The 10,825-nt window shown below is 37.2% G+C and overlaps 1 protein-coding gene across 5 annotated transcripts in view; it reads right to left on the reverse strand.

The window, feature by feature from the left end:
* Positions 1-10,825, reverse strand: part of ZNF407 (zinc finger protein 407) — a 338,606-nt gene that overhangs the window by 75,589 nt on the left and 252,192 nt on the right. The window lies entirely within an intron of this gene.

A 10,825-nucleotide genomic window follows, 5' to 3' on the forward strand; every position in this document is an offset into this window, starting at 1 on the left:
TCATTAATCAACAAGACATAAAAATAACCACAAAGCTGTAAAGGAAGTTTATGGGCCATGCTACACTTATGTCCTAGTGAAGGGCATAAGCAAATCTAATACTGATTATTAACAAAACTGATCTTTAAAAGAGTATTTGAAAACTTGGATAATAATAATCACAAACAGGTCACCTAAATTCACCAGTGATGAAATTATAGAACAGTGCACAGAGTAATAAATAAATAAATAAATAAAAAACAAATCACATTGTTCCACTTAGAGTTAATACGTTGTTGAAGGGAGTTCACAACTGAGTTGTTTGTTTCTAATGGCTTACTAACAGAGCTCTCCAGAAGTACTGTGTTCCTATGGAGTCCCATCTGATAGAGAGAAGAGCTCTGCTGGAATAGCTACCGGCTGCAACCTCAGTTTCCATGTATTGGAAGAGTACGCTCCTTCATTTTGGATGAGCATGAATGCAATTGGTCATGAAAAGACATTTTTTAAGTCCAGTTAGAAAGTTTCTCAATCGTTTCCTAGTGATACAAAAAAATGTGTCTATATAGAAACAGAGAAGGATTTAAAGGAAAGAGAAAAGTAACCACCATAGTATGTCAAATGTAAGAAAAATACGGAAGACAGAGCATGAATCTCTACTTAGTCTTTATTGAAATGATAAATGCAATTGAAGCAGTCTCAGAAGATTTGGATTATGGAAAACACTATCTGAGATCAGCTGCCTGGAAAGTACGTTGAAAATGTTGGTAAACTCTGTAATTGTATATTCAGCTGAAGGTTTGTCACTGGTGCTTTTTCTGACTAATTCAGGATTGCTGGTTAGATCAAATGATGTTGTGTTTGTATGCCAAATGTACAACGTCCGTCTTTGCTGCAGTGTCAGTAATGTAATATATCTGAAATAATCACACACAGCAGTTTTCTGTATCTCCTACACCTTTACTTTAATCAGGCACAGTGTGACTCACAAAGTCTGAGATCATTTCTTACTTCCTGCTTGCATGAGCTCAGGAAGACCTGTTTAATTTATCACCAAATAAAGGCACAAATTGCTGGTGCTGGTGATTCCGGTATCAGCCTGCAGTTGCAAAAGTGAGAAACTTTTTTGGTTCAAATGACATTGTCTACTTTTCAACATTGCTCTTATTGACCAAGTAATCTTTGATTACTTTGTAAAACTCCTCATAAAACGCTATCCTTGGATCAAGGCAAACACAAAACAGTCATGTGATTTCATTTTAGAAACCAGGATATTATACTTCCTTCCATGATTATATCCTGAAAAGTTAACCACATTCAGGTTTGGATTTATTATGCATACAGAACTAAAATATAAAAATTAATGCCAATCAGTATTTAAAAACAATTTTTGCCATACTATACTAATGAAAGCACAGCATCGCCATAGAGGACATATCGTTTGGCTGAATGACAGCACAATAGCTATGTGCACCCCGTTCAGACAGAAAAGACTTGGCAAGGATTCACAACGCAGACAAAGGAATTGTTTCAAGGACACAAAGCAAAATAACCTGAAGTTATGAAACAAAAAGAAGGAAGACCAATCTAGAATAGCATTCCTCAAGCTGGGATGGGCAAAAATGAAATGAAGTTTTCCTCAAAGCTGTTGTTTCTCACTTTTTTTTTAATCACTGGACTTGGTACTTCACAATTTAGGGCAAAACTTTGCCACTGCTACATAAAATCTCTGAAGTATTCACAACTGTAGAGGTATAGACAATGGAAGAATGAGTGTAGCATCCGGCCTGAAACTTGAGTTACCTACTTTTTTTCTTTTGTAATTCTATCTGTTCACTGAAGAGATGCTTTACTGACCACTTGTGAATGTTTAAGTTTGTTATGGTTTGGAACGTAAGACAGTATGAAGGAGTATGGATTGCGAGACAAAAGATTTAAATTCATCTCCAGTTGGTTCACTGTGACAAAGAGCCTAACAAAAATGTAAAGCTTTCTAACTGGTATAAGGTTTATTTCAGAGGTTCACTATCATTATGGAAAAGAAAAAAAACCCACATAAAAAGGTCAGACTCTGTCACTATTACTCACATTAGGCACCACCTTAACTCAACATGCCTCAATGAAAAATTGAAGTCAAAATAATCTGACACATAATGGCAAAATGCCCTTTATCTACCTCATACATCTATGAACAGACACTCATATTATCACATTCATGCTTTTAACTTTATTTTCAAAGACAATGTAGTGGACCCAATTCTTTAATTCTTTTCAAGCAATTTTAAACTGATCTTAATTAATGGCTATCAGAGGAACTATTCCTGAGTCGAAAGGGTGAAGGACTACGTTAGATCCTAGTACCTATGCCTAATGCTAAGGAAAACACCACTGGAGTAATGCTTAATTGAAACGATTGTACTTCTAAATCTAATACAGTAAGTTTTGTCAGACAGATTGGAATGATGGTTATAAATGTTTAAATTACAACTTGGATCCTCCTTCTAAGTTCTGATCTGAAATGTTCAGCATAAAAGTAGTAAATATTGTCTGGTTGTTATTTTAGTCACTCTTAAAGTATTGATTTTATACTAAACATAAGGAAATTAAAACCTTAAGGTGAAACCAATGTTTTTTCTCAAGTTTACAGCCAAGTCAGTAGAAGGTTTGTTTAAAAATCATTCATAGTATATATTGATAATATATCTCTTAATGATCAAACACAAAGGAAAATATAGGTGCACTTTACTACACGTGCACATAAAAAAGTATTATACATGACTGTTTTAAAATGGTATGTTTTAAGTGCTGAGATATTAAACATTTAATAATTTGGCAATTTCTTTCAGAGACAACTATTAAAATTAAGGGAGAAGAGGCCAAATGTCAACTCTACTGAATTCATGCCGGGTATGGCAGAGAAGATATACAGGGAGAAAGAGGACTAACAAATTCCTCCATTTTCCTGGATGAGACGAAGACCAAATGTCTCCCTGCATAAAACAGCTATGTTCAGAGCTATTCAACCTGAGGCCACCTGCAGCTAAGGGTTCTTGCTGATAATAATCTGATGGAATATTCTGTGTCCTTCCTCCCACCCAACCCCTCATAACAAATGGCCCAGTTTTAGGAGATATTTTGATTTTACATTTGGCACATCTATCTCTGAGGAATTTCAGACAATGAGGAAAACTCTACTCATGCTCTCCCATTTATGCAATCTGCTGGGATTCAAAATCAGTTATCACATACATCTTTTCCGAATGAAGGTCAAAGTTACTTAGCAACAACCATTAATGCAGAAGGCAACATTTGAGGTTAATATCCTTTACTAGTAAATCTAGGTATGAAATAGCACAGATAGGGAAAATGAAATTCTAGATTTGGTTCTGCCAGTGACCAAGACTGTTAGTAGAATTTCTGTATAGTTCTTCTTGTGGAATGTCACTGTCAATAACAAACTGTAGCAGAAATAAGCAAAGCAATACACTTCTTTACTCTGACACATCAGGGCACATTCCTGTATATGTTCTCCTATTTCATTCCTAACACGTGGCTGCAGCATTTTTTAAATGGAGCACTATCTGGCATTTCTATTTCCTTTTGCCATATTAATAAAGACAGCGCATAGCACTATTAATTTTTGTCTTCTTCATAGAAAAATAGATATATTTCTATCAAAACAATGTCCTATATTAGAGGAAGACTAGCCCTTCCAAAGGCAGCAGATTTGCCTCATAATTCCTCATGTAATCCTGAAACAGACCTCCATCCACAAATGCAGGTCTGAACTGAAGGTCCAATACAATTTCAGTGGGAAGCTGGGCATTTAAAAGGTAAATTATGTACCATGTTTATAGAATTGGACTTGACTTGTTCTGCACCTTATTTCTTCTCTCCTTTTAATCTCCCTCCCTCTGTAAGGCTTGAGATTTTCAAGATTATTCTAAATTATATAATACTACTTCTCTACTCCTGAAAGGCACTGATTTTATATATATATATATGTATACGTATGTAAAAGGCCTGGTAGGGAAGGCTTGTAGATTAAAAATACTGATGACATTTTCATACATTCCATTGTCAAAGTCTACTACTTCAGTCCACCAGAAGTCCAACCATTTACTTTAAGACTCTTACTTCCTGATTTCTGTGAAGTTTGTCACTGACCAGAATTTCTGCAGACTGTAGATTAATTTATGAACTGTATTAGTTAATAACTGCATTTCATGAAAAAACATCACCTGCTCTTTAGCATCTGTATCAAACCTTCCTCTCTACCAAATGATACTTGAATATGCAAAAAATCCTAGGTACTCTGAAGCACACAGGTTGCAATTAACACAAATTAGGACAGTAAGACACTTGAACAGGAGCTATGGTGCCCGATCCCTGGAGGTGCTCAAGGCCAGGTTGGATGGGGCCCTGGGCAGCTTAGCTGGTGGGGGGCAGCCCTGCCCATGGCATGGGGTGGGGCTGGGTGAGCTTTGACATCTCTTCCAACCCAAACCATTCTATAATTTTACAAAATCCTTAGAAGCTCTCATAAGTTATAGGAAAATAGTCCAAGCAATTCCTCACCAAGGTCACTGTGACTTCAAAAACACTTCTACCAGTAACCCGGCTTCCCTTGCAGAAACATAAATGACAACGTGAAGTCTCTAAACACTGATTGCAATTGCTCAGCAGCAGAAGAATAAACAAACAAATCGCTAAACAAAGAAAACTCAACAAATTGGTTGTAAGGATCAAACATGCAAAAGAAGCTGCTGAGAAAAAAACAATGCATGAGTTGTCCACAAAATTTGATAATCAAAATTATATGAGATGACTGATCTTTCTTTTGGCCTAAATATCTGTAGGGAACTTTTCAATTTTAAGCAATTAAGTCTCCCCGGATAAAACACATGTGAAGACAGTTGTGTTTGAGCATATATATTAGTTATTCAAATTACAGCTTTAAACAATTATAGGCTATTTTATTTACTCCAAAACTAACAAATATTTTTAAAGCTGCCCTTAAGACAAATCTAAACATACTCCATAAGTAATATACATTTTATTTACCAAAAATAATTGCCTAAATGCCCACTGTAACAAAAATCAAGAAGAAAATCCTAGAGGAGGATACGATGTAAACTGTACTTAAAGATTAGTGTATTTGATCAGGGACCATAAATGCAAATATCTCAACTTCAATCACATATAATCGCATGAGATTACTATGGATTGGAATTATGATTACAAAATTGTGATTTGGACTACTGTATGGTAATAAGTATGCAGATGCTATACAGCATACAGAGAAGTTATGCTGGTAAGATTACCATGTTGGAAAAGATCATCAGATGTAAATGAAAGGTGCCCACCAGTGTTGTAGGCTCGCAAAAAGTCCACAAGGAGCGATCTCCAGGAAGAGATCCTTCCTCAGTGGCAGTCAGCCCTTAAATGGGGCCTAGGAGAGGTGCAGCCAGGCTCCACCCCTTCTGGTCACACATGTGAATTGCCTTCACCTGTGTTTCTGCGGCTGACTCAGTGCTTGCCTCAGGTGGTCAATCAGAGGTTCAGGCCATGATTCAACAGTTCCCATACAGACTACGTATACACACACAAGAGTGGGACCTTCCCACCTCTGCCTGCAGTATGCAGAACCAGAGCAATGAAAGAAAGAAGGAGGCACCCACTCTTGAAAATTATGACTACTCTTTCTATCCTTAAGCATAAGGAAGTGGTGGGATGGATGCTGCAACTCTTACAAGTGTCTCTTGACAAAAAAAAATACTGTGACGGAGATGACATTTACTTACTTTCCTTCATTCATGACTGAATCAAAAAAAACCCCTAAAATCTAACTGTTAAGATGGAGGATGAATTACAGAGTAATTAATCAGCATTTAAAAAAGTGCACTTAACACAATGGATAAATCTTAGTCTGAAGATGATACAGCTCAAAATTCTAATAAAGGATGAAATCTGAGATATAAAAATGAACAATAAAATCACATTATATTACAAAAACAATAAAAGCCAACTGCTCTGTAACATTCCAGTCAATATAGCAATGCTATCAAATTTATAACTTCAGTAAAAAGGATCAAGGAAGTTTGAATAAATGACTTCATAAAGTACTCTAGCAAAGAATATTTGAGGAACTGTGGGTAAACAGAAATGTAACTGGTTAACTGAAGAAATAATACAAAAGAATTGTTAAGAATTATATGCCAGGGCACGACCTACAGATCTGTGGGGGCAGGTACAATATTTACCCAACAACAAGGTATCCTCATGTCCAGTATGAGGGGCTCTGCTTATCACACATACTACACGGGCTGGTGAGCAGGACTGAGTGGAGCTGGCAATATTTACAGCCACCTCCCAAAAACCTCTCGCACTCTGAGTATTCCACAGAAGGCACTTCCCCCTGCCCCTCTAATAAGTAGGTAACACTCAGGAGATTTTAGCCAGTGGCTTCCAATAGCACAAGCTTTGCTTTGAAGCACAGAGGCCCTCATACCCCTCACTTCCCTGCAGCACAGCAGATGGGCCAGAGGCAAACCTGCTCGGATGCAGGGGCTGTGCTGCTGTGCTAATGTGATGCAGTTCCTTGCTTCTTTTGGGACCGCTAGCCCAGGCGAGCCCCTCGGTGCTGCAGCTTTGAAGTTCCCATGCTCTGGTTTTAACAGGCTGGATTCAGCCCCCCAGGAGTGCTGTGCAGTGGGCTCCCAAACAGTGCCTATTTCCATCCAGGGCAAGAAGAGCTGACGCATGGGTGCCTGCAATCACACTCGCCCCAAACCCTGCCCCTAAAAGAGCAATAACACTGTATTGCTGCCGCTTATAATCACCAGTACAATTTTCATGCTCAAAACAGAGCTTTTTTCTATTTTCCATTCTGGTTCTTGAGGAAACACTCTGCCACCTGAATGTTTTTGTAAATAGAGGTACGGTGATTTCAAAGTTATTTTGCTTTTATACCCTCACTCCCATCTGAAATAAAAGGTAACAATTTCTGGCTCGTGTTGACTTTTTCACACAGAGATAATACCTTCTGCACTGGAAGTTGCAGCCGCACTCTGTAGTGCTGCTGCAAACACATGTGGTGCATGCACAAGGTGTTCAGGACAGTGTTACCATATACAAATCCTAATCTGATGGACATCGTATCCTGTATCTGAAGATCAGTCAAAAAGCCTAGGGAATGCAAGCAGAATTTGAACTCTAAGAATTGCTTGCACTCTTGATTTTCCTTGCCACTATGTATAGACGCTGTGAGGAGGGCCAGAGTGCTGCACCAGCCATTAGCACGAGTAATCATTCTGTGAGCTGCAGCCTCCAATTACCTATTTTCTTCCTTATCCCCTAGTTTTATATCAAATTTGTGTGTGGTGAAGTCTATAATAAATTAATTTTATTTACTCGGAGAAAGATAATGATTTAAGCAATGCAGTCCTCTCATGGTTACGCAATCTAAGATAAATATACGGCTTCGGTTGTGTATTGCTGGTACTAAAGTTTAATTACATTATGAATTAATTCCACAAAATCATTTGTTAAAATCAGTTAACAACCTATCGTATCAACCATTACCTGAGGTAAGCACCAATTTTGGGGGTGAAGGCGTTATAAACTATACCAAACAGTTTGCAGCAGTGATAGTTAATTTTCGAACAATGAAATTAAGTGTTTGAAAAACCTTCTGTCACTGAGCTGCCACCCGGAGCTGCAGCCTGGAAGTCACTGATGGACACCACACAGCCGCAATGCTGTTGGCACCTGGCTGTGCAGAAGGTTAAAAACATGAGGACGAAAGGGGTGAGAGAGATGTAAAAAGGCAGGCAGAGCATGCTGCCGCTGAATGCGTGCCATTTCGGAGTCATAATTTAAAGTGATCAGAAGGGGGAAAAATGAAGCACAATAAAAATGGAAAATGTTAGATTAATGACACAGTCATTAAAATAAAAAAGGTGGAGTTATATGAGGAATGGATCTTATTTGAGTTATTGAAATTAAACAAGTTATTTTAACAATCATTTTAAAAATCACATTTTACTAAGCTCAACGGAGGAAGGCAAAAAAATAGAAATCTTCATGGGAATATTTCAAATTGTCAGTGGTTTTAAAACAATGATTTAAGATTTTCTCTTGTATCTTCTCTTTCAATTTTAGAATTTTAGTTGCCATATATTATAATGGTATTTTAGCTATAAAAGTAGTTTTCCACTCTCTGTTCTCTTGCCTTTCAAGGAGACAAACAGTTTTTCTTTCCTCTAAATGAGCACAATAAAATGGGTAAGCTGTCTGGGGAAAAGGAAGCCAGACAAACTGGTGGTATAAAGCTCCACAGAAAAATGCGGTACAGACAGGAGGCGATCTAAAGCATGTTTACTGTATGCCACACAATTTATTCTACCGGTCAGGTTAAAATAAGAGTTTCTAGCTGCTGAATTATCATTAGGTTCTGTTCAAAACCAAACCCGTTGTTGCTGCTGTCCCTAAAGCGAGCAGGGGAGAAAAATCTGCATGCAAAATTAAACGTAAAAAAAAATAGTCTTCTGCAGCGTTGTATTCTTTAAACAGGAATTCTTAAAACCTGGGGCCGGATCCGGCTCCCGTTCCTCACAAACCTCCCTGTGCAAAGTCTTTGTACAACTGTATGTGTTTTAGTAGACTAATTTTCAGCACACCAGCAAGTATTTTTCCATCTTTTTGAAAACCTTCTGGAAATATCAATAGAACAATCAGTTATGTAGAAGTTGATATCAGGAGTCAGCTAAATGAAAAATAGAATAAAAATGCAAACTGGGGATGCATTTAGAAGAACCAAAGCTTCGCAACATTTTCCTCTCCCTAGTTGATGTAAGCAAACCAACTGATTGTCTTTCTGTCAGGCAAATCTTGATGGAGATAAATGTAAAGGCTGGAGTGCACGCCTAATTTTTACATACAAGCTGCAACCAGACCATGGATTTATGCTTCAAGGCAACCAGATTTCTCGTTGTGTACACTTAAACAGTGCTGTTGCACTCAGTCCATCTTGTTTAAACGCCTCTAAAACCAAACACAGGCTCTGCTCCCTCCTCCTCTCCGTCTAATTATATACTTTTTTGTTTGAAGAAGCAAGCCCTTTATTGCTCATAATTTCAGCTATCATTTGCTTGGGCACCTTCTACAGATCAATAGCACGTAGTTAAGTGGATGAAAAGGCTAAATGTGATTGTCATTTGCAATGCAAGGATGTGTGTTTTTTCCCCCTTAAGCTCTCAAGTGCTGTGCTTGGGTTTCGTTTTAGAATGCAAAACTCCCGTTCCAGGTATGCAGTAGCTACACATACAAAGCCTTTTGTCTTAAATTAAATATCTGTCATTTTTTAAGCCCAGAGTACTGGCATAGGTTATAATAAAAACTAGCGCCCAACCTGTAATTTTACAGATTCCATTGCTGGTGGCCATACATCTTTGATGGCAAAACTACATTGGTTGTAGCGCCATAAAATCAATAAATATTAACCTTTTCTGACACTTTCTGCACGGATGCTTTATCAGTCGCTGTCAGGTGATAGAACAGGCAGTGATGTACTGTATTTTTCAGCTAAGAATCCATACCAAACTAAGAAATCAATGCAGATTAGCAAGCCTTTAAACAGAAAAATCGCCAAAGAAGTTTTGGTTCTATCTGATAAAAATTAAGCCAAATCACAAAAACACAGAAATTTGTCACATATACTTTCAGCAATGTATGAAACTACTTTACTTATAAGGCAAAATAAGTGTGATTGAATGCAATAGATGAAGTAAACTCAGTTTTAGGTTTCATGACACATCTATTACAGGTTCCGGCTTACAAAATTAAATGCCTATGCAAATTCTACCTCCCATTATCATTAGAAACTCAGTATCATTTAGAAATTCACAGTCCTTACTTTGCTGAAGGATGTTCAAAACAGTTCAACACGCTTCAAACCTCATTTCTGAACGATGACAGTAAAAAATAAAAGTTTACCAGGAAATGCAAATATGCAATTTACGTTACCGCCTACCTAATATAACTGGAACAATATCCGCCTTTAGTTCTAAGCATCTTACAAGCCTAAGGCCTTCCATTGTTGGAGCATATCTCGCTCTGTACAATCCATACTGTAGCAGAGGGTAACATTTCAGCACAACATGCAGACTAGTAACTTGACATGGCTCTATTTCTTCGTATACTTAACGCTGCAGCCTCCTAACACTGTACTTCCCACCAGAACTTTAGCAATTGTTTATTTATACACAGTTCTTCTGAAAATTTGAATTCAAATATATGATTCAGATAACATGGGCTTTCCAAGAAAAATCAGACTTAATTAAACAAAGCTTAGAATACATCTTCTATACATTCTTAAAAAAAAAAAAAAGGAACCTGGTAGTAAGTATGTGAGCAATGCTATTAACTGCTAATACTCATCTACTTACATTCAGAAATTCATGAAAAATGAGGACTACAGTTGGGATTATTTCGGTCCATATAGCCAAAGTCTATTAGAAATTCTTCTATCTTTAAACTTACTTCCATGCATTTTTCTAACGTAGGTACATGTGTAACAATTATCATCTCTTGAAAATAAGAGACAGTACACAAAAAACTACTCTAAAACACTAAAACAAAACAACAGATATTAATGTTTACCAATATTTAGACATGGATATCTCGTGAAGCCTGTGAAAAGGACACAACCACATTTGGAAAAACAGAACTACTTTGAGAAATGTAATGCAATGCTACATTATGTTAATAAGAGTTAAATACAAATGCGCTGAGCGCTTTATCAAAACACATTAAATTTTAAACTAAGGTACTATCTCTTTCTGTA

The sequence above is a fragment of the Gallus gallus genome, chromosome 2 (genome assembly GCF_016699485.2).
Source record: "Gallus gallus isolate bGalGal1 chromosome 2, bGalGal1.mat.broiler.GRCg7b, whole genome shotgun sequence".
NCBI classification, from domain to species: Eukaryota; Metazoa; Chordata; class Aves; order Galliformes; family Phasianidae; genus Gallus; species Gallus gallus.